The sequence below is a fragment of the Athalia rosae genome, chromosome 6, assembly GCF_917208135.1.
Source record: "Athalia rosae chromosome 6, iyAthRosa1.1, whole genome shotgun sequence".
Taxonomy (NCBI): Eukaryota; Metazoa; Arthropoda; class Insecta; order Hymenoptera; family Athaliidae; genus Athalia; species Athalia rosae.
The window spans coordinates 2,703,505-2,725,106 of record NC_064031.1 but is presented as its reverse complement, the minus strand read 5'-3'; the positions used below and the strand labels follow the sequence as shown (position 1 = coordinate 2,725,106).

Here is a 21,602-nt window from a genome sequence, read left to right as displayed (position 1 = left end):
GTTCAAGGATATCGATCATCCGGTGTGTTTCTCTCTTCTCACTCTCCCCACCCACAGCTTTCTCATCCCCCTTTTTCCCCCCGCCTCTCCTTCGCTTTATTCTCTTTTTCCCGTTTTTTTTTTTTTTTTTTTTTTTCCTGCTTTCTCTTACCCCTACATCTCGCTCCGCTGAGGGCTCTCTCGCTGCGAACTCCTTCTTCACCTTCCACTCCCGCGTGATCACCCCATAGCGTTTATACCTCGCACCCCGAAAAATACCGACGCTATCCCCATCCCCCTTTTCTTACTCCTTTTTTTCTTTTTTTTTTTCTCTTCTTCAGGACTGAAAGTATTTTACGGAAAAAGGACGAGAATAGGCGGTGGGGGTGGAAGGAATGAACGGAAGAAACGAGTCGAAGGTCCTTAAGCCTTAATTTCGACACTCGGAGCGCTCGAAGTTGAGACAAAATTAGCTTCGTGCCAAAAAGAGCTGCTTCTGATGTCCGACAGCTGTAGCAAATTCGTATGTACGTGTACGACCCCATGAGCCGATTATACGATCACAAAAAAAAAACAAAAAAAACAGAAATTCAAAAGAGTAGAATAACCGAAAAAGAAAAATTCTACCCCTCGGAATTCATGTCCTCGACAATGATTGGCGAATAACGCGACGTGTAACGTGTGCATAAAATATTCCGATTCATTGATCAGAAAAAAAAAGAAATTCTATCACCGTCATAAACTATTCATCGATGAACTATCTTTTTTTTTTTCCCTATCTTCAGATAAAACCTCACCCTCGTACCTACGGAAAATTTTCCACCTCGTTTTTCACGATTTTATTTTACCATTTTTTCAAGCTCTGGGGTATTTTCAGCGGTGAAAAAGTTTTTCGTTAATTTTCACCTCGGTCTTCAAATTGAGATTTAATCAATCACGCGGAGTTGATAGTATTTCGGGAAAAAAATTAATTCCATCATCTTCGACGAGGATTTCTTTGTCGGTAGGTACGTGCAGGTGAAGGACATAATTTACTTCCGGTCGATGCGGGCGGCGGTGTGGTATCTGTACAGATAGGACCGTCGAAAATAACTGTCGGCGTTTATTTACCCTCCGTTAAATTAACAACGGGGGAGGAATCGTTTCGGGTGGGGGTGGGGGGTGAAATTACCTCATCTCAGTTAGCAATAAGTCTGGTCTACTCGTCTCTTAAACGATAACCCTACTCCCTAACTTCTCCCTTCACCCCTCGGCCAAACAAGTGACGATAAAAGGAAGTTGCCGCGTGAGAATCCGGCTTTGAGGTGATAAAACTAAACTCCTCTTTAACAACCCCGTAGATCTCTATATATTTTATCAAGAAAATGATACCCATGCAAAACAGCTAAGCGAATTAGAAAAAAAAAAAAAAAAAAAAAAACTACTCACGAAAATTTTTAATCGGATCGAAATTAGCTGTGAGTGTATTTTTTCGAAATTATTCTCTCTGTTTTGAATCTAATTTAATTTAGTTATTTTTCTATTTATTTTTTCTTTTTTTTGAGTAAGTTTTTTTTTTTTGCGGTCCTTTCTCGTGCGAGTGTAGAAGGTATAGCCCAGACAAATTTACCACCCTCTTAAATTAGGAATCTTTTTAGTTTCCACAGTTTTTCCAGACTTTTGAAAAAGGGGCCGTGCCCTTCCCACGCCGCCGCGAATCTCTTGCGGTCAAAAGTTTTTCGCGTTCAAAAGAAAAGAAAGAAAAGCGAGAGAAAAAAAAAAAGGAATTGAGGAAAAGTAGAAAAAGAAGCGACAAAATACAGAAGGTAACCTTCTTCAATGGAATTCCCCACCCTCGGAACTTGTAAAATAAAAACTAAACACCTTTGTCTCTGTCTTTTTTCTCCTCAATTTGAATTCGGCCATTCTACCCCAAGTCCAATTTACGAAAATTTTATATATCATTAGCCGCGGGGGGAAAAAACTCTTTCAAAGTTTTCGGCGGAAATTCCCTAGCTAAAAGAAGCGTGAACTCGTCGGTTTTTGCATCGCTACTCGTTCAACCCCTTCCCGTTTCGGATATTACTCGTCAGCTCGATCTGTAAAGCAAAATCATGTAACGCTGGATATTGTGTACACAATATGGGGAAAATTGAAGGGGTAAATAGGCAGTGAACACATCCCATCGATCACGTAATTAACTTGGGTGTTATAATCAAAGTTACCTCCAAATACTCAGTTTAATCCCTCCAAAGTAGTCCGACGTTTAGGGGTGGCAACCACTTACGGTACACAACCCGAAGCTCCTCTCGCTCCCTCTTTCGCCCTTCACATATCCTCGCGCCTTTCTCCGCCCTACACCCTCTTCCGAACAAGTTCTTGACCCTAGTAAGTACGGTTTTGTGTTTGCTGCACGGTCAGGGGTGCGCGCGTCGCACCCGACCCGACTAAGAATAACATAACCTCACCCACGAAACGATTTCGATCGCTCGCTCGCTCGCGTCCTCTGGATAGAACCGACTCCTCTTTGGTCTACCGAAATATTCCCCGGAGACCACATTTCACACTCGCAGGGGCCTTCCTTCGCACCTCCACCCCTCGTGCGTGGGTAAGGGTTATGGATGTGTAACGATATGCGTCCTTATAGATTATAGCGAACGTTGTAGAAATACCATAGAAATTATTCGAAAACCGCCAAATCCACCCCCTCCTCCGCAAGCGCTCGTCCTTAATTTTGTAACACGTGTCCTACTGGAATGTATCTGACCGGCCAGGCTTCGGCTTCGAACCTGTTCCGCTAATTCGACCTTCATTCGACCTCGGAATCTCCTCGGACGACATGATGGCGGAGCTTCGAGAGATGTTCTATCACTTCGCAAACGCGATTCGTACTTTTTTTGAAACGGCTGATCCGATTCAGATGAAACTTGGGCAAATCGCACAAAATCATGGCAGGAAGTAGCTGAGTATTTCATTTCTCTGAAGCTGTGAAAAAAAGTTCACAGATCCCGTTACCACCAGAAGATGTTTACGAAGTGATCGGAACATCTTCTGTAGCCCGTCGAGAAGGTCAATACTCGCGGTCTTCGCTTCTCCCTTTTTCACGTGCCGCTCAAATCGAGTACAATGAGAAATAACTTGATCGAAAAATCTCGGTGCTTATTAATTTAGAACGCGACGTTATCGCGCTTATTTGAAATTCACATTCACCGCATTACGTCAGCGATAGCCGCAGACTGGAATAACCCCGCGTGGCTTACGTACGTGAAATTATGCAGGTAATTTTACGTACACGTCCTCACCGTACGCTATGTAAAATTTCATAGATGCAGGGGGTAAATGGCCGCACAGACTCCACGCGTACATACCTTACCTATTTACATACACACAGACGCCCGCAAATGGCAATTTCTGCGTCTAATTAGAACCCCCTTCGATCGAACAAATTGGATTTCTCGAAGTACTGCACGCTCTTTTCCTCCAACGTTACATCATAGGTTACGCGATAAAATTATTATGCAGAAATTTCTCTATCTCATTTCACATTCCCTCTTCAACTCGACGATCAAAAGACTGAAAAAAATTATCCTCTCGACTCGACGTGATGAATGTCCGTTATACCGTTCGATAAAAATTACACCGAACCAAATTTCTATCCAATTATCAACGTGGGAAGAAATAAAGAAAATTTTCAGAATTTCATCAAACTTGATATCGATAATATCGTCGCGTTTTTTTTTTCATCTCTTTTCTTGTACACGATATATAATTTCCGAAGATTAATAACACGTTGGCCGACAGTTATGAGAGCCGAGTAAAAACTGTTGAAGAGTTTTTCAGCGTCATCTGCGTGAATTTTTTGTCGACGTTTGATCCTTTCTTTAGATTTTTGCTTTCTATAATTTTTTTTTTTTTTTCTTTCACTCTTCTTTTTTTGCGGGTACTCTTCTCCCTATTCTGTCGAGCACGAAACCATAAATATGTAATTAGGAGGGGTTTCTATACCTAGACTCGAGGGTTTCGCGTTGGGGCAAGTATGGAACTTTTTTCAAAGTGTTTGCCCGCAGGAATGATTGATGAAACGTGAAGTTTCGCCCCGGCACGTGTAACGCATACGTCTCTCTGTGTAAACGTATGCACGTACACACGTGATGTACACGCACATATCTTACATCCTCGATCCTCTAGACAGTAAAAGGCACTTTCCGATTACGACCAGTCGATAAATTTCTCCTACTCATTGTCAGATTATGCGATCACGTATTCCGAGAGGGTGCGGGAATTCCACTTACCTGAAAATACAATTAAAACTGCTTCGAAAAGTTGAGAATAAGAACCGCGAATCGGATGGTATTAAGCCGTAACGTCCAGACTACCATCTTTGAAAAAATCGTGCAATCGATACTTTTTCGCAATGACTTAAAAAAAAATTTTTTTGTTGGTTAAGACGTTTTTGCTGAGTGAGCTGGATCACCCTTGTACAAATATGTACATACCTGCTGTATACGAAATTTCGCCTACCCTATTGTGATTGGAAAAACTTGTTTTTTTTTTTTTTCGAAAAACTTGGCGTGTTTTGCTGAAAGAAAAATTATTAATCAATTCGCTAAAATTTGAAGCAGAAGTTGTACAACACACCGGTACAAATTTCTGTCCGGAAATTTTATTCCCCGTTGGACGCGAACCGACTGGCTTTTTCTTTTCCGTTTTAACGTAAAATCTGAAACAAAGCGATCAACCGAAGGAATGGGACGAAATTTAGATTTCAATGGGGGATTAAAATTCCTTTGGGAATAAAACATAATTACAAATTATATAATTATTATATTGTTTCTACCCTCCCCGGCGACTTTGTAGGGTTAATTGAAATGTGACGGCAGATTCGATTAAACCGTACAAGTTTTCGGAGTCAAAGTTTCGTTCCAATTTTTCTTTTTATTTGTCACTTTTTGATTTTTTTACTCGAGTAAAAAAAGGGGAAGACGAATTTGTGCGCGTTATGAAGTGTACTACACGTTTACGCGTGTACGCGTATACGTATGTATTTAGAGCACGGATATTAAATGTATATAAATTGTTTAAGGGTGGATATCCTGAAGATTTTGATTCTGATCCTTCGGGATGATGCCAACCCACGCGTTTTCTCGCGAAGGATTTTATTTGTATACACCTACCTATACACGCACGATTTTCCTCTGTACCAAAAAAGTCAGTCGTGCCTTTGAATAATTTTTGCTGCCTATCAAACTGAACGCTCTCACGACGTCTTGCCTTACGTCGTTTCACGGCGATGAAATTTTTTTTTTTTTTTTTTCTGACATCTCTCATCGTCGAATTCATCAACACGACGAAGTTATTTTTAATTGACTCCAATCGGAGAGTTTATTTTTTTGATTTCCAAGTTTTTCTATGGTGAATTTGAAAAGTTGAAAGAACTCCTCATTCGAGTGCTCGAGGTTCAAATTTTTCGTAGCTTTTCAAAAATAGAATATGGAAGTGCTCGATAACCGTTTCAGTTTGAATTTTCTAGATCGTTTATGAGCCGGTTCTCCATCGTTGTGTATCGTTATATTATCCTTTTCCTTTCCTATCGCACCCATACAACCCTGTGCCACACATCCCTATTGTGATTTTCGTCTACGCGAAGTCCTCGCACCTCGTCAGCATTCTCGAGAAACAGGGCGCTAAAACGTAAGTACGGTGAAACCTTTTATAGCGCGGATACAACGACGCGTTCCATTGTTATAAAGGATGTAAGGGAGATACGCTGCAAACTATTACAAAGGACGAGAAGAAGGTGGAAAGAAGACAAAAATAAGACACTCCGAACTCCACCTAATCCACGTTATATCGGCCACCACTGCATCCCGGCCAATCTCCGAGTTGCAGAATTTATTTCTTTATTCATTCCCCTCGCCTATCTAATTATCGTATTTTCTCGTACCAACTTCGCTGCTCCTTTAACTACCGGCGTAGCGTCGAAGCGCCCCGCCCCCTGGATCCTGATAATTGCCTCGCCTATTAGGTGTCCAGAATCTAGTTAAATTCATTAATTCGTTGATTCTCTTCTCCCGCCTTTTTCCCGCCGAAAGCTCAACCGAGCGAATTCTTCTCTCTCTTTTTCTCTCTCTCCTCTTCTCTTCTCGGTTGTTGAAAACTCGACCTTGAAAAATTCGCAGCGGTCGGATGACAGGGGAAACTAGAGCTTGCGGGGCCAGTCGAAGGTTACGTATTCAAATAAACTGGCTTTTCCGACTGTTTAAATTTCAATCGTCCCGAAAGCTCGGCCCACGAGGAGCGGCAGATTGACGAGTCGGGGGGGCGGGAGGGACCGGAGGGAGGGTATCGATCCGCGGCTATTCGGTTACCAATCGGCTTCCAATTTTTTGAGGGATTTCACGTAATACAGAGAGAGGATAAAGCGCCGGCTGGCTCGCGCTTACGAGGGCGAGACGTAGATGCGCGCGAGTCGCTGGTGGAGAAGACTCTCTTTGGAATTCTTCGGAAGCTCGGAGCTTAAAGATTTTTGTAAAAGAAATATCTGGGGCGTTCTAAGTCCGCGGAACTTTTTTTTTCCCCCCGCCCCCGTTTTTTCTCCTTTCAGCGCACCGCGGATCCTTCGAAACCGACGTAGAAATCTGCTCAGCGACGATCCACGCGAGGCATTCGCCATCCGCGAAACGCACCCGAGCTTCCGCACCCGAGGGGATCGACGAATTTTCCAAAATTCATTTTTCAACGCTGTTATTTTGGTTCGAAAAAAACTTTTCAATTAATCGGAGAAATCGTTCCCGTTCACTTGAACTTTACCCTCTAATTTTCTCATACGGTTGAAAAGCTCGAGGTACCGCCTTTCACCCCAGACACAAAAAAAAAAGAAGGAATCGACGTAGACGCGCCTAATATTGTGCGAAGTTCATAAACGAGTGGGGAAAGAAAAAAGGGCCTCATTCCCATCTGGTTTCATTATACTTGTACGCTTCTTCGGTGCGCGACGTGAAGATCGCGGGGTTGGGGGTGCGCCCTTCGCTGGGTCGAAACGGACAGAGGGATAGCGGAGAGTAGAGTAGAGAAAAAAAGGAGGGGGGGTGGGAGGGGGTGGGAGGGGGATGTTTGCCGGGTAAATAAGGCTGCCGATGTAAGTACCACATAGGTGGGTACACGTATATATATACGTAGATGCATATATATATATACGTGTACGTGCATCCGAGTACATGCGATGCTCGCCAGTTGGTTTGTAATGTTTGTAGCGACGTCAACGAGAGTTCGTCGGTATACTACGTAACGGTGTACGGTACACGGACGGGCGCCGTATAAGTTCCGAGGCGAATGTGGGTGCGGAAAACTTTTTGAGAGCTACTCACGTGGCCGGCTAACTAGTTTTCCTAGTTTCGAAGTGAACGTACATACCTAACGTACGTGTACACACGTATGTTCGTTTCGCACTGACATACCCCTAACGCCGACGCTTCCATTTCGCTGTACTTCAAGCGCATCCAGCGCGCCGGAAGCACACAAAGACAAATCAAAAAAATAAAAAAAAAAAAAGGGGAAGAAAGAAAAACCGAAAATTTTTTTTTTCAAAAAACTATCACGAATTTTCCGTACTCCTCGCGGTGCGATGTATATTGTATACAGGTACCCCAGTTCCGACTGCGAGGAACAAAGTAACGGAACCGTTGTTTGCTTTTTGGAACGAGCTTTTTCGAGAAATCGAATTTTGGTCACGAAAAAAACGAAAGAGAAAATTGCATGGGAAGCGGCGGGAGTGTACGTGCTAGGGGTCTGGTAGGTAGTCTCTCTCGAAAATTAGTATCTCGGAAGGTTTCTAATCTTAACTGCTAGAGCTCGGGCTCGCGATATGAAGAGGAACGTTTAACTCGAGACACTTTGACTGCTACTTTGGGAAGGGTTCGCTCGCTACCACTACTACTACCTTCACTACACTACCGGATAACCCGTCGCCCGAAGATAATACAACAATTTTCCAGAGTTTGAAAATACGAAGCACAACACGCGCTTCACTTCCCGGTTTTTCGTTTCTCTTCGAAAAGCTAATTATCTTTTTCACGAATAGCGAGGAAATCGCGAGTAGGGATACCATCGCGTGACAAATTCGAGTAGTGCGCGGCACTTGGATCGCCACATCGCTAGACGGATTGTCGAGCTTTTTTCTCTCGTTCTCTTTATTTTTCCGCGGCGAAAGCTCGCTCTGACTTTTCTCGCTCACACTCCGAGGGCTACGTTAGACGAAAGTTGTGCGTTACATGGAAATACGTATACATGTGCGAAATTCATGTGTAACCAACCCGAAACTCCGACGGTTTTAAAGTTTCTTAACATTCATGTACATAGGCTGGTATATAAGGCCCACCCGTTGATCCGCGCGACGCGCTAATCGCTCTCGTCAATCTAGATTCTCTGTTAAATGACCTCAAGTTTGGCGCCACCTCGGTGGCAATTAAACGCTCTGGGATCTTCTCTCCCTCAATTATTCCCCCCCCCCCCCCCCTCCCCCCGTGCTTTTCTCTCTCCCCTTCGCCCCTCGGTTCGCACTCTTAACGTTCTATGCAATTTCTCTGTTCATCCCCCCCGCGCACTGTAGCAATGTAAACCCCATACTGTGCAGCAGGAGCAGCCCGTCGCCCGGCGTCCTGCGCTCGTCGCTCTTCTATATGGGTACTTTTCATTCTTACCGATTAGTTTTTGCTTTATCCTCATAGTTTTTGCTCTATCTCTTCCTTATCGTCATATATTTTTTCTTCTTATTCGCATTGATTTAAACCGGTTGTTGAATTATGCAATTTGGGAACAGTACACTTTGGGTGTTATCTACTTTTCCGTTAACCTCGTCACGTCGTTAAACGATTTTTCATTACAATTATTACCCCGTTACACAGCACCCTCGGATTACACCGGAACCTGTTCCGTCGGACAATTTTTTTTTCCTTCTATTCTATCGAAAATAAATTTCATTCTAATTTTCTTGCGGATCGAACTCAATTTACGTTACAACGTTACACGTGCTTCGTACGGAAATATCTAGCGAATTTTCATCACCTTTTTTTTTCCTCCTTCTCGTGGGAAAAACTATCAAAACCCGTCTCTCTCGCGTTTGTTGAAAAAGCCTGGTCTTTTTTCTCGGTTAACAAAAAAATAAAATAAAGCGGATTCGGATTAGAACTTAACGGGTTTCACATCGGGGACTTTCAATCGACACGCGTATCAACCGGTGTATACTTATGTGTCGTCGCTCAAAGTTTTAAAGTTCTCACCCGATTGGCTTCGTATTTTCACGAATAATTGATCATCTGATTATCCGTGCGTTTGATCGAAAAATGCCCGAGGACTTTTCGTCTGAGAATTTTCATCTTCCGTCAGACGTGAGATGCAGCAAGGGCGTGTCCGTTACCTCCGGGACACTCGGTGTGTACGGCAGCGTGTAACCCTGGCTATGTGAAATTACAGGGTAACGCGCGTTGCGCTCTTGATTATCAAAGCTGCAGTGGAGATTAATTCGTATACATCTATCCGGCTGCAGAGTACGCGCTGAAGTATAATTTACCATAACGAAACAAAGTTTTAACCCGCATTTCCATTTCGGTGTATATATATTATATAGGGTATGTCAAATACCTATGTACCGGTTCTACGTACATATAGATACATATATTTGAAGTCTAGCTTCTCACTCGCTCGACTCCAGAAAATTACCAACTAACGCGATGTATCCTGTACATACATACGTCCTTGTATATACGTCGTACAGATCCTACATACACCCCCATGTACGGTGAATGTGTTTTACTAATTATTACTAATTCCTCTCAGTTGTAAATCGCTGTCAAGGGTCGGTTTGAGGGGGATATGAAAGTTTCGGGGAAGTGAAACCCGTTAATTGATTTTACCGTGCATACTTCACCCCCCCCCCCCCCCCTCCCCCCTATCCTCCTTCATCTCCCTCCTGTCACATCCGAATGACTTATATGTTTGCACTTCAGTTCACGCACCGGTACACGTGTAACGTGTACAACAGAGGTATACGTACTTCGTCCGATCGAAGTGATTCGCGACGAGTTCGTGCTTTTTTTAAAAGTTTGTTTTTACAAATCCTACGAAAGAAAAAAAAACAAAGGAGGAAATTTTGCGAGGCGTGGGACGACGTTCCTCGTTTTCTCACACTTTCTTTGAAGAACTCGTTGTTCCAAAATGGCTGTAAAATTTGCTCAAAGAAAAAGGAATGGAAAAAGAAAAAAATCGAAATTTCGACAACCGTTTATAATTAATTATCGATAACATATTTTTTTTCATATTCTCTTCTCTCGCGTACGATGAGATAATCAATCGCGGCTAATCAACAACGATTGAATAATTAAATAATCAATCACGAAGTGCTTCGTACGTGTACACGAGCTTTATTAAATTCGGCTGTGGAGTAGGACGAAACTCCGAACTCCGGGGATATGGAAACTGATTGAGTTTCAATATGAAATGTCGTTTAAAAACTTTGCGATCGTATTTCAAAGTTCAAAGGAGGTCGTCTGGGCGGGTGCCAAATGGATTTTTCCCTTTTTTCCATTTTTTGTTTTCACAATTTCTTTTTGTTCCTTCTTTCTCATTCTCGCACAAGTGTGTGCGGCGTGTGTACGTCTACCCACGCAGGCACATATTGTGCAGCTTCTATATACTTCGCGTTCGAAACTGAGGTATGCACACAGGCACGTAGGTTACGCAGGGACGTGTGAGGGGATAAAAAAAAAGGGAGAAAATTTTCTGTACCGCGTGTATCCCGATGCACACCTACTTTTGTCCGCACCTTCTGCGAGCTTGCGGGATAACGACGATCGTCGCGAATCACCCTATAACGTTGGCAGTTATTGTTTCAAACGGTTTTTCAGCGCGTGCGGTATACGCGAAAATCCACGTAACGTGTACATACCCACCTCCACATTTTTAACCGTAAGTATACAATATACATACGGTGCGTATGGGGCATTCCACGTCAATTCGACATGCTAAAAAAGTTACCATCTTCAATTTCTCCAGCGATTTTTCAGAGGGTTCAGACGATACGACGACGTATGGAATCCAAGAATTTAGAGTTACTCTGCATCCGTTTAAGCTGCAGTCGTACGTACATATGTACGTTGTGTACATATGTGAGCTTATGTGTACGAGTAAAATTTGCAATAACGTCCGTTACTCAATTTGTGTTACGTTATTCGATAACGTATCTATCCGTACCGATATATTGTACGTCTACGTCAAGCTAGACGAGATTCTACTAGACAAGATCAGATCGGGTCAGATTTCCTATAGCAGAAAATAAGAAAAATTGTGAATAAGAGAAAGATGAAGAATTTCAAATTCCCTTCGATACATTTTACGAATAACGTGGTAAGAAACGGCAGCAGCCGTATTTTCGCTCGGGCGAGAAGAAAATGTTGAAAAAATTGGAAGCGAAGAAAAAAAAAAAATAATTCTCATTCAAAATTTTGAAAAGCTGTTCACGCGAAAATTATGCAGATAATTTTAACGACTGGGATGAAATTCAAAAGATGGAAAAGAGACGGCAAAAAAAAATTTAAATACATTCCCGCAAGAGCGCAGGAGGACTCGTCCTAGAAATGTTGATATTTGCCGAAACGGTGTAATACCGACAACTGCTCCACTGAATTACATTACACACTGCATCGTACCGCGCTATATGTACGTACATATATGTATACATACCTATGTACTTGTACGTGTAAATATATATTTATACGTATGTACCGTGCGGGACATGCAGTTTCAGGCACACCGCTTATACGAGATAGTTCTCTCACTCCGTTCCCATCGCGCCGCGTTTATGTACCGAATATACATACCTACATATATGTATACCCATGTATGTACATACATTTATATTTTGCAGCCTTTCCTATTTTCACTCGTTTAAAAAATATACAGGTATGCATACACAACGTAGGATCTCAAAACCTTTTCTATTTTCCGTTTTCTCTATTTTTCATCTACATATCTATTCTCTCCTTTTTTTTTTTTTCTCTTCTTTTTGGCTTTTTCGTTTTCATTCACCGTTCGCGCGTTTCACTTGAGCTTTTTCGATGCCTTCCATTTTTCTTTTGGGGTTGTTATTTTTTTTGTTTTTTCATTTCGTTCATTTTTCCATTTAGTACAACGTACGTTACGTACGTACGTGTATCCAATTCCTCGCAATCTTTGCCCCCGCATTCGTATCGGCGCCGCGGCAAGCTCATGCGGCATATGAGCGCGTTGATCCGAGGTACTTAGTTCTTCTTATACGTCTACACGGTATGGGCATGCGAGCCAGTTTTATTTACCTAGAATCTAACATACGTGTGCATGTAATATATAAATACGTTCGACAGACGAAAACGCGTAGAAGTATATTTGCAACGTGTAATGCAGCTACGTGTACAACGTGCATTTCTTTCTTTCTATGTATATGTAATATGTGTTCAGTCCCCACGTTCGTATAGACTGTAATAAACGTCGTTTCGAATGAGACAATATTGAGGTAATCGCAGCGGCCGTATATTACATACTAATGCGGAGATTTTTATGGGGTTGAATTGCTGCGCCGTATAACATACGTGTATATGGATATACAGAGAGAGACACGTGAAATACGTACGTACGTATCCTACAATCGTAAAATTTCACAATCCCAAAAATCGTCGGATAATATCCGATTTTATTTCAATCTACGTACCGCACGTACACGAGCGATAAATTGTTCGGGGCTGTTGAAAATCGTCATTCGAAAATTAAACGAAAATAAAAAGGAGACGAAATTCGGAGTTTCCTTTTCGAGAATACAAACCGGTACCGAATCGTTTTTTCTCTTTCCGAATGACGTGAAAATTATTATTTATATACGGTCATTGTACAACGTGTATTGTACTTCTATATACCCATGTATGTATATATATACTTTAGGAGCTCGTTGACCCAAATTTTTGGGTGGAGAATTTATTGTTTTCCAACACTGATCGATATTTTGGACGCACCGAATGCTGACCGAAGTCGTTTCGCCCAGACTATTATAATACACGATGGACCTATGTATTTGTATAGTCGTGTGTACGGTACATGGAGATACGTGCGCGACTATATACCGTGCACACACACACACACACGATTCGCTGACTCGTACATTTTTTATTATTTATTTTTCATTTTTCCTTTGGCATTTTTCGCCATTTTTTTTTTCCTCACTTTTCCCACAGATTCCCATCACGGCGTATTATACATATATGTTATACGTGTATGTGGATAAAACAAAGAAAAGCTTACATAGCCCGAGCTTGAGGTAAAAGAAAAAAAGGAAAGGAAAAAGGTGGAGAAAAATCCGAATAAGAATGATCAAAAAAATAAAACAATAAAAGCACGCGATCGAGAACTTACGAAACGGAACTTGTGACCAGGCGAAAAAAAAACCAACGAAGAACAACGAAAAAACGAGAAAAAAAAGTGATACAAAAATGCGGAGAAAGAAAAGGGAAAACTTGAGAAACTGATGAACGAGGGGGAAAAATTCGGGAAAATTTTTTTCTCCTTGTAAAAAAAAGTGACGTCGTTGCGCCGACCACAGTTACAATGCCTGAGCTCGTTATCGTAAGCTTCTCCACATTACATATATGCTGAAAAATATCCGCACGTATTTATACATACACGTGGATGTACTGACACTTTTGTGTTTCATGTAAAAAAGTACAATAAACACGTATGTTCGTACGTCTGTCACCATCAGCCCGGCGTCGAGGCTTGAACAGAAGAAATTACAACACGTTTGGTACTTTTACGTACAATCATACATGCGGGTTGCACGTATAACAATTATACATACGCATATATATATATGTACGGGGAGTAATGTCGAAAATCAAAAAAAGAGAAAAAAAAAAAAACAGAAAATAACTCATAACTGCAGCATAAAATCTCACCGACGCGACGCGTACGACGCCTTTTTGTGACGTCGCAGATATTTTTCATTTTTCATTATTTTTCGACAGCTATTTCAATTATCAAGTTCTTTCGGTTCCTTTTTTTTCCCCCATTTTGCCGGAGTGGAAAATTGTTCCGATGATTTTAATATCTCAATTCTAGCAATTTTTTCGTTTGATTATCTTTTTTTTTCGTTTCTTCTTCCAACTATGGTCAACATTTGTGCACGGGTGTACCGTACGTATTTACGCATTTATTCTACGCTTTGATTAAAAATTTGATTGCACGAAAATTGATTGTAGTACATATATATTTTTATGTACTTACGCGTGTCATCGAGAACGATATAATGAAAATATTTACATATATGTAATTAATTAATAACGTATATTCACAGTATATATGTATATATATTTAACTGAGAATGGAAGAAACGTCACGCGGGGTAGAACAATGTGTATACATACTATTGTAAACATTTTACGTACGTATGTAACGCGCTTATGTTGCCCTCCCAGTTAATTACAAAACGGTAGTATAATTGGATCGCAACTCGAGGGAATATGTTGAGATTAATGACTCGTAATTATCGCAATTGCTCATAGAATATACGCGAATTTGTATATATATATACATAAAGCTAAGTACATACGCTTGTATATATATATATTTATACGTAGTATATAAATACGAACGTACAACTATCGCGCACTTCGCGAAGTGCGTTGAAATTCGGCGAGTGTTCGAATCGCCCATCTGAGTGAAACCGAATAACGAATTAAATAAATTACCGGCAACAACAACGACAAAAAAAACAACGATAAAAAGTAAGAACTGTGCGTTTCGGCGAAATAGAAAAATCGATTGAACTGCAGGTAATTTCGCACGTGTGCGAACAAACGGTGTAAAACGATCGACGCTAGCGGTTGGAAATTTACGACGAAGCGTAGAGGACGGCACAAGGATATTGCGGTAAACAGATTTCGATAATAGCGAGGAATTTTGACCGTACTATTCGTATGGGGAAGACATTCAGCTCCGCAGTTCAGTATCGTTCGAGCTGTGACGAGGGAAACATCGTTCTAGCATTCGGAACGTACTGCGCATCATTTTTCGATCAGGTGATTATTCTTTTACCTGGTAAAAATCGAATCGACTCCCGATCAGATGGAAGGTAAAAATACACCACGTTATTTTCCAAATCCCTTTCATTGTCGTTTTTTTTTTTTCTTTGGAAATTGTAAATTTTTTCGAGCCTCTCACGCAATTTGGAACGTATATCTTTCTCATTGTTCGGAAAAAAAATTCCTGCGGATCATTAAATCGACCGTTTGCATTCGAAACCTTTGTGAACCATCGATGTGCACGAAGAGCGTATTTTATGCGGACAGGGTACGGAATTCACGTTGAAATATCCAGAAAATGAGGAGAACGAGTGGAAAATTTTTTCTTCATAATTTCTCTTCGACGTTGTTACAGATTGTATTACTGCGGCACGAGATATGTCCATCGCGGAAGTTTGATCGCTGCATCGCTGCATAGCCTCACCTCCCCCCTCTCCCCCCCATCAATAATGCATAAGGATTCGCTGATATCTAGGTGAGTAGTCCCTACCTACGTACACAACGTAATATTATCCATCCCCATACCTGCCGTATAGGCGCTTCCACTTCCGTTCCCATTCTTTACTTGTGTAAACACACCTATTCTACGCTTCCGCACGCCAACGTTTTACTGCAAATTTATGAAATTCGAGATCCTCGATCTCCCGAAAAAAAGGAATCTCCGGTGCCCGGACGACTTTTTTTCTTCTTCTTTTTTTTTCGTCGCCTTCTGTTTCGTTTGTATTCCGAAAAGAGACACGACGTACACGCAATAAGCTTTGAAGGTCCTCCCTCGGGAGGTTGTCGAATAGGCGATGGGGATTTCAGGGGTTGATCACGTGTTGAGTTTTCTCTTTCTCTTTATTTTTTTTTTCCTCTCACTTCCCTAAACGTAGTTTTTTTTTTCAAACACGTTTCACGGAAATCGGGAGACGCTCAAAAATTAAGCACTCGTTATTTTCCAGCGATACGACCTCGTTGTATTCAATATTTAGTACCCGAACGAAAGAGGAAACAAATTCCGCGATTCGACGAAGCGTAAAATGGAAGAAAAAGTTTTTGAGTAAAAAAAACAAAAAAAAAATCCTTCGACCGTGATTATTGGCGGTGATTTTATAGGGCGTGAAGAACAGACCCCTGAGTTATGACCTATGTTTTAAACTAACAGCTTTTCCTCGATTAATTCGCGCCGTATTTAGTACCCATAATTATACATCTGTTGTTAAATTATCAATTAAAGTCTCGGTATAATTAAAACTCTCGAAGAAACTGGAGAGAGAGAGGAGAGGAAAAAAGTTGAAATTGAATTCGCGGCGGAAAAATAAGTTTTAAACAATTAAAATGAAATGGAATAATAGAGGAAATTTTGTTTTTTTTTGTTTTTGTCCAAAACTAAAAATGGAGCCAGTTTTTCCTTTTGCCTTTTTCTTCGGTCTAGATTTTTACGGATATATGTATATGTTCGTACATACGTCGTTGCATGAAAAAAAAAAATGGTAATCGCTCTACACCGCAAAAGCTTTTTAGTCTCGAGATTTTTTATCCCCCACGATGATGAAGCCTAGTTTTCTTCCTTTTTTTTTTTTTTTTTTGTCACCTCGCTTCGCTTTCCTTTATTTCTCTTTTCTCAAATTTTACGTAACATCCGGTAAAGTCAAACCCTTTGCGATATACGTATATATGTAACGCTTACGCTTTGACGAGGGGTGAAATGAGGTGATAAGAAAAACAAAAAAAGTGAGCGAGAGAAAATATGCACGAAATGGAATGAGCGGAAGAGCAAAAAAAACAAGGGGAAAAAAAAAATAAAAGCGGAGGGCAAACTGAAACGAAAATAAGAAAAATTTGAGAAGGTAGGGGAAAACTAGATCGTGGAATACGTGCACAGGTATTACAGTACGTCCGTACCAGATACGGGGAAAGAAAGAAAAAAAAAACCGAAAAAATCGTGTAATAAAAAAATGGAATAAAGGGTGAAACTGGAGAAAGATATTGTGTGCGGGGTAAAAAAAGGAGGCGCGAGGATCACGCCTCGCACGTGTTTTCCCCGTATTTTGTTGTGTTCGGGGCTCGTAAAAACCGGCAAATTACAACGTCAACCTGCACCCCGGCTCCGTGGCACCCCCCCCTTTTTTTCTTATACCTCTTTACCACCTTCTCATATTCGCCTTTTCGCACTTGTTCTCTCCGGATAGCCTACCCCGGGATATCTGTAGGTACGTCCACATGTACTGCGCATAACATCTCGTACGTACCTATATACAAATTGTTTCGTGCGACCCCCTTCCCCCCCGCGCACCCCGTGATCACCACCCTTTGCTTTTCGCGCAAAACGCGTAGACGTGTGCTACCGCCAAAATTTATTTTGGATACCAACACCGACGCGGAAATTGGGGTCTCTGTACGATATCAGCTGTTATAGGTACGGAGGGTTTTTATCACATGTACCAGTCCCTTACCTTCGCCCTTTTACCCTTCAACCTTCACTTTTCTCCCTCGCTCGTTCCCATCAAGCTGTGTAGCAGGTACAAGCAATTCAATACGGGAAGAGGGTAGAGGGTATACGCGCGCATTTATGTATGAAAGTAAAAAAGAAAACCAAAAAAAAAAGGAAAGGAAAAAAACGAAGAGAAGAAAAAAATCCAGCGCTGCGTATTCGAAGTTTTAGAACTTGTAGCTTTGATTTTGTTCCCTGCACATGAATATATATTTTTTTTTTCAAATCCTGAAAGCTCTGTTTTTTTTTCTTTTTTTTTCCTTTTTGGCGCTCGTAATTATACGTTGAACGACGGGTACCTGTACACGTATGAAAAAAAACGGAATGGTTTGACAATTTCGGAAATACAGAGCTGGCGATTTGACATCCGATGTCAGATGCATTTTGCGAGAGTCACGGGAAGCCGATTGATTTATTTTTATTTTTATTTATTTTTTTTTCAATCTTTTTGGCTCGCGTTTTTTTTATTACTCTCTCTCTCTCCCTCTCCTCGTGTAGTTTTGCGTATATAGCGCACGACCCGCACGGTGGAAAGGTAGGGTGGAGTGTTTTCTCCGTGTTCCGAGTGACGGTTTGCTGGCTGGTATCAGTTATGTGGCTGTCACCGAGGATTGACAGGGGGACGTGGAAACGTTGGGGGGTGGGGACGGGGGAATTTTGGCGGTGAAACTTCGCCGGAGTGAGATTATGTAGCTGGGTATGTACACGCGCAGGGTTTGTAGATCGGGAGACACGGGATATATATCGACTCTCTCTTTTTTTCCTCTCTCTTTCTTCCTCCCTCTCATCGTTTTATACGAAGATTCGAGCCGACAGGCAGGACATATTACGTTCTCTCGTGACTGACGATTACCCGGAGGAGTATGGCTCTCGAAAAGTTGCTCATCCATTTCCATACACCTTATTCCTTCCCTTTTAGGTTTTTTTTTTTTTTCTCTCTAAGTCACTCACTTACTTATCTCTTCGTTCGTTCGTCCCTTATTTGTTTTATTTGGAGAAGTGTCGTTAGGCGATATTCGCCCTCGATTTTCGTTTGATCGGAAAAATGAGGTTTTTTTCTCTTTGTCTTTACGGGCCCGTTTGGGAAACAGGATGTTGTGTATACGCGACACTTTATTTTCCAATTGCCGCGTAAACTACCCTTGTAATTATATCGTTGGACGCTTGTGATGATTTTGAAAAAGAAAAATAAATAAATAAAAATAAATAGAGAACGCAATAAGAAAGATGAAAAAAAAAAGAAGAGGGAATAAAATGAAGCGAAAGCAAGATAGATGAAAGGTAATTGAAAGCACTGCAATTGATTTTGAGGATAATCGCGGGTAATTCCAACTGAGTCAATTATAGTTACCGAGTATTGTATTCCGGGGCGTTTTTCCGAGTGAGCAAAGTGCCTTAGCTTATTATATTCTTTATCTCCGTTGAGAACGCTCGCCGGTAACAAGAGGAGAAGATAGAAGTATCGGGAGGGATCGGTTTTCTCTCGCCCTCAACCAACCAACCGGCGGCGGCCATGATGTAGTTATAACACACGCAGGGAAAAGCTAGAAGGAAAATATTGAAAGAACGTTCGGTGAATAGCACTTGATTCTAGATTCCAAAGTTGCCTCCTTCTTCCTCTTCTTTTTTCATTCTTTTTATCGCAGCTTTCGCTATTTTTTCCCTCTCTTCATTTTCTCTTCTATTTCCATCCACTCTTCACTCCGCAGTTTCAGCCCCCCCCCCCCCCCACGCCGGAAATCCCATCATCGGAAATAGCAATTCTTTTCATATTTGTGTATCTCAGTCCCTGTGGGCTTTTACACTTTTACTTATTTTTATTTATTCATTCGGGTTTTTTGTTTCCTCTCTATTGTTTTTTTTTTTTTTCTCTCCGTTTTCTCACTCGGACATCTCGAAAGCACCTTTTCAATCATCATATATATTTTTCACCTGCTCTCCGAACCTCCTAAAATATACATGTTTCCGAATACATATTTTTTTCAGTCATCTATTTCCTGATTTTTCTCGTTAATATTTTTTTTTTGATTTATATTAATACCTAACCCACATCTACGCCTACAGTTCTATGATCTGCGTACATGGATTTCTTTTTCGTTTTTTTTTTCAATCGCGAGAAAAACTTTTACGATCATTGTTTCAACCCCCCGCACAGTGTTTCAGGCCATCAGCGTTAGGTATATCGCAATTAGAATAAACGAAAGCTCGAAAGCTTCGAATCAACGTAGGCCTGCGTGTGCTCAATATCGAGAAGCCGCTCGTCCGCGATTAAGAATTTGCGAGAGCGAAAAAAGGGGAGAAAAAAAAATAGGGGTGGGTAGAAAAAAAGGAGAATCGCCGAAGGAAAAGCTCGCGAGAGAGCGTAAGCGAAAGTCCTGCCGCCTGCCTCTCGCTCCACCGCTTTTGAGGGTGGTGGCAATTCATTGATGCATTATTGAAAACGTCGGACGCGGACTCTGCTCGACTGTACAGTTCGAAACGTCGGAGTTTGCCCGGGGAAGGGGGGCGGCAGGTAGGTAGGTGGGTAGGTGGGTCGAGAGATGCATTTTAATCAGGCAAAAACGACTCCCTTTTGACGCATTCTAACTATACTAAACTTCCACAACGCCTACGGCTTCCTACACACACACACACACACGCGCGCGAAAGCGTGTATATATATACATAGTTACATAGGGGGAAAAATGTGTACCTTAATACATACGAGTTTCCACGTATATAATAATAATTTATGGGGCCCCATCCGAGCCGTCCGTCCGCACGTGAAAAACGTACACGTCCCAAAAAATTTTCTTCAGTCTGAAAAAATTTTACGTCACCGTCCCACCTGCTGGAGTATTTTTGTAAGAATTTAGAGTTTTCGAAAAAAATTATTCACAGATAAAGTCGGTCATCCGATATGTGATAAAATGTGAAGTTACCCACGTTGTCTTGGATTTTCATAAAATGAAAATATCGAAGGAAAAATTTTTTTATATTTTATGTGTAATATAAAAACTTCCGAGTCAATCAATTACCCCGTATAGGTATATAGGTACATATAAACACGCCAAGCGCACATGCCTATATAATATCCAATATAACGCGAAGATGATATAATATGTAATCTGATGTACGAACTCAAAATATTGTACATACGTACAGCTGTGTTGTAAAATTTTTTTATACATGCATCACGGATGCCCTTAAAATTTCAAAACATCTGCAAAATATTACCTACTTATGTAACACGGAGATATTTATATACTTTTCTCCTTTGCTTCTTTTTCTTTTTTGTTCTTTTCAAAGTTTGGTTTCTCATACACGTGCACAAAATACCGGTACAGCGATAAATTGGTTTTGAAAAACTGAAGAGGGGAAGAGGAGCTTTTTTCTCTCCCTTCTTCCTGCGAAACGTTTTTTTAGTTTTTGAGATTCTCGTTCGGATTTTCGAGCCAAGTCCCGCATGATATGGTATCTACCGGTTACTACGATTGACTTCAAAAAAAATTCTTTCGGAGAGAAAAATTGAAAGAAATTCAGAAACAACTTAAAAAAAAAAAAAAAACGAAGTTCGTTCGGCTCGCCGAACGGATTTTCCGACAGCGTAAAAACTTGACGATCTTCCACGTCACTGTTTTTCGCCACGAACGAGGGTAGGTAACTAGATTACGGTAATACGCCGTTTGCGAAATTAGGCTCAAAAACGAGCCAACCCTGCTCAACCTTTCTTTGGACATTCACCTCGGAAAAGCTCCGCGCACAATTTTGCGTAGGTAATTGTGGAATTTTTGATTCTTCGGCTCTCGCCTGTTCATAACGTCCTCCTTTTTTTTTTACACCGCCCCCTTTTTTTGCCAACGGTACACCGTTGAACCCGGGCTCGAAATCACCCCGTTTCGCGAGCTCCCTTACGGATGAGACACCCTTGTGTCTATCGAAAGATTATTTTGTACCCTCCTTTACAACGCGCGTATCGTCCCTAGTTCGTTTTTTCTCTCTTTCGGATAGAGTCGGTACCGCGCGCAATTTGGGTATGGCGGAATTTTTTTGGACAAACAAAAAATTCCCCGTTATCGCCCGGAATTTTC

The 21,602-nt window shown here is 41.3% G+C and overlaps 1 protein-coding gene across 11 annotated transcripts in view; it reads left to right on the top strand.

Moving 5' to 3' along the window:
* The window catches only part of LOC105688686, a 132,313-nt gene that overhangs the window by 53,193 nt on the left and 57,518 nt on the right, over positions 1-21,602 (top strand). For 8 of the 11 annotated variants that reach the window (XR_007279042.1, XM_020853887.2, XM_048657510.1 and 5 more), the window contains one exon: positions 15,412-15,531. The exons of 1 other annotated variant lie outside the window; for it this stretch is intronic. The gene's annotated coding sequence lies outside the window, so the exon portion shown is untranslated. Of the gene's footprint in view, positions 1-14,835; positions 15,107-15,411; positions 15,532-21,602 lie in introns of those variants that run through there. 2 more of the 11 variants (XM_012405202.3, XM_048657513.1) reach the window with 2 other exon arrangements.